Source organism: Siphateles boraxobius, unplaced genomic scaffold (assembly GCF_051911475.1).
Source record: "Siphateles boraxobius isolate OS27281-9 unplaced genomic scaffold, OSU_SipBor_1 9, whole genome shotgun sequence".
In the NCBI taxonomy this organism is placed as follows: Eukaryota; Metazoa; Chordata; class Actinopteri; order Cypriniformes; family Leuciscidae; genus Siphateles; species Siphateles boraxobius.
In genome coordinates this window covers 7,269,420-7,276,812 of record NW_027509219.1, presented here as the reverse complement: position 1 = coordinate 7,276,812, position 7,393 = coordinate 7,269,420, and the positions used below count along the sequence as shown (strand labels likewise).

Sequence of the window (7,393 nt, the reverse complement as noted above, 5' to 3'; positions counted from 1 at the left end):
ACTTGTAATAATCCCAACAGAGTTGTTTGAGGGAAATAAATGTTGCTCCAATTAATTTTTCTATACTGTTAATATGGCAGAATATAAGATTATGATATATAGGCTATATTTTTATATATAGAAATGTTAGTAAATGGGCTTAAAGTTAGTAAACTTCCATAAACCCATAGAATAGTGGTCTGGGTTCAAAAATTCCTACATGCAAAGTGAAACATTCATGTGACACAAATAATAGGCTACGAGCTCTTGGACAAAGCTGCTCCGTAAGAGGATCTGTCTACACAAGCATCAGAATGCTCAGTTACGTGCATCAGATTTTCTAAGTGCATGTAGGAAAGATACAGTCGATTTGTACAGCACTAGATCGTTCCCACTAAGACACAATAGAGCGCAACAAGTAGGCTATGGTATCAAGGCAATAATTGGAGAATTTGGCCATTTCTAATTATTCGGGTCGGGGGGGGGGATGCATCTCTCATTGTCTATGGTGGTTACAGCCCTAGGTTTAAGCATTTTAACTTACACGTGAATGCAAAATCAGGAAACAAAAATGTAATCTGAATTTGCAGGCGGGTTTCAAACGCATTGATCAATATGCTTGCATAGACTTACTGAGCCAAACGTTTTACAGCCTGTTCACTGACAACACCTGCTCAGAACAAGTAGCCTAGTCATATTTTCGTTACCACACGATGACGGACATATTGTCATGAAACAACCCCATTCCCGCGACCCCTCCCTCCCTCATTGTAAATTGAGCTCTCACAAGAACTACTTTCCCACGCGGAACAAGACGGAAAAAAGTTCTCACGGATGAGTTTTAATTGGTACACAGTGGATCGCGTTACAAATGACAGGTGTTCCTCAGTAATAATTAAACTGACACAAAAACAGTCTCAACGGGGTGGAGCCCTCTTGCAGCTTACACTGAAGGATATGCTTATTTGCTCCACATTACACCAGGTAACTGTAACATTGTTTCTACAGAGGGTTTCTTGTTTTAAAAGTTGTTAAAATAAAATGTTCATTAAGTTTTTGGACAAAGATGCAGTGGCTGGCGAGTGCCCGAATTTTAACGATTCACATATAGGCCTAGCCTACTCACGTATTCAATATAGCCTATGCTATAGTAACTCATGCATGTGAAATTTAGCAAAAATGTGAAAGTGGAAAGGAACTTTTTCGCGTTTCAGTGAATTTGAAAATGAGCAGTGATTGAAAACAAGTGAGGTAGTTGTCCGTTATTAATAAAAAGTTAAGCAAATGGCAGCATCACCATGCCCAACTCGTTCCGCAGAGCAGATCACAAGAGAGTGAGAGTAGGCCTACAGCAGGGCAGACATGCTCCACTCCGGATCACGGGATAATAAACGCCAAATTACTTTAGAATTTTCTGTAAAAAGTAGTCCAAATTCCAAATTGTGCCATGTTAGTTTACTCTAGTCGTTTAAGCCCTAGTTAGTTTAAGTCGAGATTCCGCGTGTCCACAGTCGGGACTCTGGGTTGTAAAATCTTTATGGTGTGCTGTCTTGTATGAAATTCCAAAGCTGCCAAAATAATAAATAAATACATGAATAGGCCTGTACAAGGACATGTAAAAAATAAATTATAAAAATACATAATTATACAAAGATGTGTAAAAAGGCAAAACTATAAATATTTATACTTGAATTTCCTTATTTATGTGTAATATTATTTTTTCCACATGTATTTATTCCACATTTCTTTGTCTGTATGGTAATGAGGGTGGTGTATTTTACCTCAGACATAGCAGTTGAGCTCAGAGTGCTGGTATAGGCAAGAAAGTGGTAGGCTACTCCCTCAGACCCGGAGTGGATATCGCAGGCCCGGCCCGTGGAATAGGCAAATGCTAGGGCCGGGCGCCACTCATCCATAGGAGCGACAAAATGAGTTGTTATTGTTTTTAAAGAACGAATGATTGATAGCAGGGCTGCACGATATTGGTAAAAAATTACATTGCGATATTTTATTTTTCTGCAATATATATTGCGATATAACTATTTCACCAGATGACTTGTAATAGCTCTATTTGGAAAGAATTCTAGAATGACTGGGGTGGTTTTGTCATGGAGTAAATCCGCATAGAAACTAATATTAATAGAATGTTAACTAATGTAGTTAACTAGAGTTTAATAAATGGAACCTTATTGTAAAGTATTTCCGATTTGTTATGTCTCTTGAGTTCAGTGTTGGACATATCAGTTGTTTTAACCATTCATTAAAGTGAATCGGTTCAAAGGAGTCATTAGTCGTGAATCGGACGTGTCATTAACGGACCACGGCAAATGTTGTGATTATCCCGGCAGTTTAGGACATCGCACAAGATTTGTCAACACAGAAAACATTTAATCACTGGATAGATTTTTTGTTTGTTTATTGAAAGTGTGGTTTATGTCATCTGAGTGTGTGTGGAACGCTTTTCAGAGAAGATAAGGCAACGTTATTTTAGCACAATTCACAACCAGCGGTAGTTCAGAAAAAAAACGTCGGTCTTCCGACCTTTTACCATCGTGTATTCTCAAAGATAATCAGTCAACTCAATTCATTAATATGCGCGAGGGAGGGAGAGAAAGAGCAAGACAGTTTGAAGACGGTGAGAGTGCGCGCGCGCGACCGAGGCTTTCACTCTCTCAGCTCGTTCTCTCAGTTAAACAAGCTCAGCAGTCAGTCATCTACTACATCACTCACCGGTCAAATAAGGCTTTGGCGGGACAAAAATACGCGTTAGTAAAGCTGACAGAAAACGGCGCGCAATGTTTAAACTGACAGGACTTGCAAATTCATAAACTCTCACTCTATGATGGTTAAACTTTGCAATTAATCCGCGAATCACAAGGAAATTATCATTAGTAAATAGGAAAACAAAAAACAGAAAACAACCCATTTTTCGTTTTCTGTTTTGATATAAAAAAACGGAAAACGAAAAACAATCTCGTTATCCGATTGTCCTTCATGGGTTTATAGATGGAAATCAAAATACGTATGTAGGCTATACCTGCTATAAAGGTCCGTGTACGTTTTGATAGTTTGTTTTCCAATTTGAAACGAAATAAGCAGAAACGAGAAAACGGCGCCTTATTCGTTTTTTTCAAAAAAACGAAAAAACGAGATTTCGGCTTGATTTTTCGTTTTTTAGTTCACAGGCAAAAAACGAATAAATGACTTCAAAATTCGTTTTCCACATGTGGGCGGTCCTGAGACGCCCCCTTCCGCCGATTGGTCAAGCAAATCTGAGCATGTAACGTCATCAGTCGTCGCTCAGGTCTGTTCAACAAAATAATAGTCCTCTACTATGGCTACCGATTCTTAAACTGTAAAGGGCAGGTCCTATTGGGCTTTCTTCTGTGCAACTTTACGAGTTTCACTGAAATCTTTACATGAGAAATATTAAATATTAGTCTGCAACCAGCCCGTTTTATTTAGCTGTGCGGAGTTAAATCTGTTCGGTGAAGCTGCGCTTGACAGCGGCGAGCGGGAGAGGCTCACAGACCAATGTTCAGTCAGCAGTCAGAACTTTTCTTTTAGACAGTAGCCTATACGCTCCGCACGGGATTGTGATTGCAAATACTGTTATGCCAATCGGCTGAGGGTGGGTACCGATGATGGTGAAATACATTTCTACTGAAAATGTAATCGACCTGCGAGAATGATTGACAGGACGGTAGCGGCGGCAATTAAGCGCAATATAACTTCAGTTAACAAAAACACAATTAAAAAAGTGTTAAATATAAGTGACTTTGTCTTTGTTTTATTGTTTTTGTTGTTTTTAATCAAATAATTGTGAACCACAAACCGAGGCTTCGTTTTAAAGAGCGATTTCCAAATATATTTTATTTATTTGTTATAATATGGGTAGGCCTATTTTATGTCACCCGTCTTATTCTTTCTTTTACTGTCTATGGTCTTAGTTTGATTATAGTATACCCGAGTTTTTTGTGGTTGTTGTTGTTGTTGTTGTTGTTGTTTTTCAATTAGCAATATATCATAACAACTTATAAAGATAAAAATCTACAGAATAGATTAACAAATAACTGGTGTTGTCATAAGTTAACTAATCAATGGGAAAATTTCCTCACCGGCACAACCCTATTCTTCATGTTGGCTACATGTTACAGATTTAATGTTGAGAACATAATGTTAAAGGCTTCTTAAATACCATTACACTCGGTTGAAGAGTCAAGAAGGATGTGTTCATTTACAGTGATTTCAATCTGTCCTTAGTTGGTGACCCAGTGTAATTATAATGCAGCATAAATAAAAACAAACACACGTAATATGTATGCGGCAAAATAGGCTACGGAGCCCGGGAAGTGACCTGTGGGGGGGGGGGGGGGGGGGAATCCGTGGCGACGGTTTTGCAATCCGTTCGCTCAGTTTATAAACCGTAGCCTAGCCTACTCACGAATTCTCAAATGGTTCCCTCGGTTTAACAAATCGTGCCCACGGAATTAATAAACCGTACCCACGAGTTTCTAATCCGTGCTCTCAGATTTGTAAACCGTGCCTTCAGTTTTTGCAATCTGTAGCCGACCCACGGGTTTGTAAATTGTACTCACGGATTTGTTGCCTCTCCCCCAGTCTGTGACGGATGATTCAACCAGGCCTCCTGTTTAGAGATGCATTTCATTATGTTTAAACTTATTTTTTTTTAAATGGATAATTTCTTGAATTTTCTAAAAAACGTGTATCTTTAAAGTCCTTTTTTTTGTGAGGAAAAGCTCAGTATAATAGAATAAGCAAAAAAAGACTTCACATATATAGCCAATAAAAAATAAATATAACAAACAAGGTTAGGTTATATAAAAAAATAAAACCTTCATAAATTATTTAATGATTGTCTTCAAGTGAACTCATTTATAAACGCAAATGATAATAATTATCATTATTACATTTAGGCCAGATATTTAGAAGGCGTTTTTATCCAAAAAAGGAACAAAGCAATTCGTCAAATTTCAGTCATAATACAGGTAGACCATAATAATACAGGGCTAAGATTATCACAAATAAACAAGATTTTGACCCATAGCTACCCAAGTTTGTGCGGAGGAGGCGCGGGCGCGAACACTTGCATTTTTTTTCCTATCAACAGTGGAAACAACTTAAAATACTCTATCATTTCTGGTCATACAGAAAAGAATAATACATCATTCGCAACTACTTTTATTTGTCCAAATTCACAATAACAAGAAAACGTTGTGCTTTTGTAAAATAAAACAATCAGGCGTGCTTTCATGATGAACTGGAGCGCTGTCTCATAAATGAACTGAAAACAAAATATAACCTGCTTATATAAAGCTTGAAATGTACACTTTTAAACAAACAATTAAAATGTCTCGTTATTTTTTCAGACACATTTATTATCATTAGCCTATAAATAAGCTCTCTATAAATAAGGTTCCAGAGATATGGCTTATCATTCAGCACTGGGGGTAAAATACTATTTCCAGGTTCTAATTTGGCCTTAGAAAACCAGTAAAATCGAAATTTTTTCAATATTAATTTGTGAATATTTTAAATGTTTAAATGGGCAAAAAGTCATAAACAAAAATCTGAAAACACGTCAGTATTTATTTTGTTAATTTTTTTGCGCAGCATTTGGTGTGTAACCTACAGTTAAAATTCAAATTTTTGTGTTCAACTTTGCGTTTTTAAAAATACAACAACCGTTAATTTTTCGTTTTTCAATTAGCCTACGGGTAAAAAAAATGAAAAACAAATGAACTCCGCACAAACACTTGGATATGCGTCAAAATATTGTTTATTTGTGATAACCTTGCCCTGTATTTTTATTGTCTAACCTGTATTATTACTGACATTTGACAAATTGCTTTGTTTTTTCTTTTTTGGAGCGTCTTCTAAATATGTAGCCCAATGTAATAATAATAGGCTAATGATCATTATTAGTATTATTTGCGTTTATAACTATAAATGAGTTCACTGAAGACAGTAATATGTTTATCATAAAATGATTTATGAATGTTTTAATTTTTATATAACCTAACCTTTTACAGGTTTGGAAATGTGTTTGTGTTATATTTCTTTTTTATATGTGAAGTCGTTTTTTGCTTATTCTATTATAATGAACTTTTTCCTCCCCCAAAAAATTACTTCAAAGATATAGGCTACGTCGTTTTGTAGAAAATTCAAGAAATTATCCATTTAAAAAAATTTAAACATAAAAATTTAAAGTTTAAACAATGAAATGCATCCCTAAACAGGAGGCAGGGTTGAATCATCCGGCACAGACTGGGGGAGAGGCCACAAATCCGTGAGTAGGCCTAGTTGACAAACCCGTGGGAACGGATTGCGAAAGCGTGGGCACGGTTTATGAATTTGTGGGTACAGATTGCAAAAACTGAAGGCACGGTTTACAAATCTGAGACCACGGATTAGAAACTCGTGGGTACGGTTTATTAATCCGTGGGCACGATTTGTTAAACCGAGGGAACGGTTTAAGAATTCGTGAGTAGCCTAGCCTACGGTTTATAAACTGAGCGAACGGATTGCAAAACCGTTGCCACGGATTGTTTTTTTTCCCCACAGGTGACTTCCCGGGCTCCGTAGTAAAACACCGGGAAGTCACCTGCGGGGGGGAAAAAACAATCCGTGGCGACAGTTTTGCAATCCGTTCGCTCAGTTTATAAACTGTAATCACGAATTCTTAAACTGTTCCCTCGGGTTTTTTGGATAAAAGCGTCTTCTAAATAGGCCTTATGTAGCCTAAATGTAATAAAAAAATAATGATCATTATTATTATTTGCGTTTATTACTATAATTGAGTTCACTGAAGACAGTAATATGTTTATCATAAAATTATGAATGTTTTATTTTTATATAACCTAACCTTTTACAGTTTTGGAAATGTGTTTGTGTAATATTTCTTTTTTTATATGTGAAGTCGTTTTTTGCTGATTCTGGTTGAATCATGCGGCACAGACTGGGGGAGGGGCCACAAATCCGTGAGTAGGCTACGGATTGCAACCCCGTGAGTAGCCTACGGATTGCGAAGGCGTGCACGGTTTATGAATTTGTGGGAACCGATTGCAAAAACTGAAGGCACGGTTTACAAATCTGAGAGCATTACTCGTGGGTACGGTTTATTAATTCCGTGGACACGAATTGTTAAACCGAGGGAACAGTTTAAGAATTCGTGATTAGGCTACAGTTTATAAACTGAGCGAACGGATTGCAAAACTGTCGCCACGGATTTTTTTTTCCCCCCACAGGTGACTTCCCGGTGTTTTGCCGCATACATATTACGTGTGTTTGTTTTTATTTATGCTGTATTATAATTACACTGGGTCACCAACTAAGGACAGATTGAAATCAATGTAAATGAACACATCCTTCTTGACTCTTCAACCGAGTGTAA

At 37.1% G+C, this 7,393-nt stretch overlaps 1 protein-coding gene across 1 annotated transcript in view; it reads left to right on the top strand.

Annotated features, from left to right (window-relative positions):
* Positions 1-751: 751 nt before the first annotated feature.
* Positions 752-7,393, top strand: part of pabpc1l (poly(A) binding protein, cytoplasmic 1-like) — a 65,888-nt gene continuing 59,246 nt past the window's right edge. Inside the window, exon 1 of the mRNA XM_077223242.1 lies at positions 752-963. The gene's annotated coding sequence lies outside the window, so the exon portion shown is untranslated. The remainder of the gene's footprint in view (positions 964-7,393) is intronic.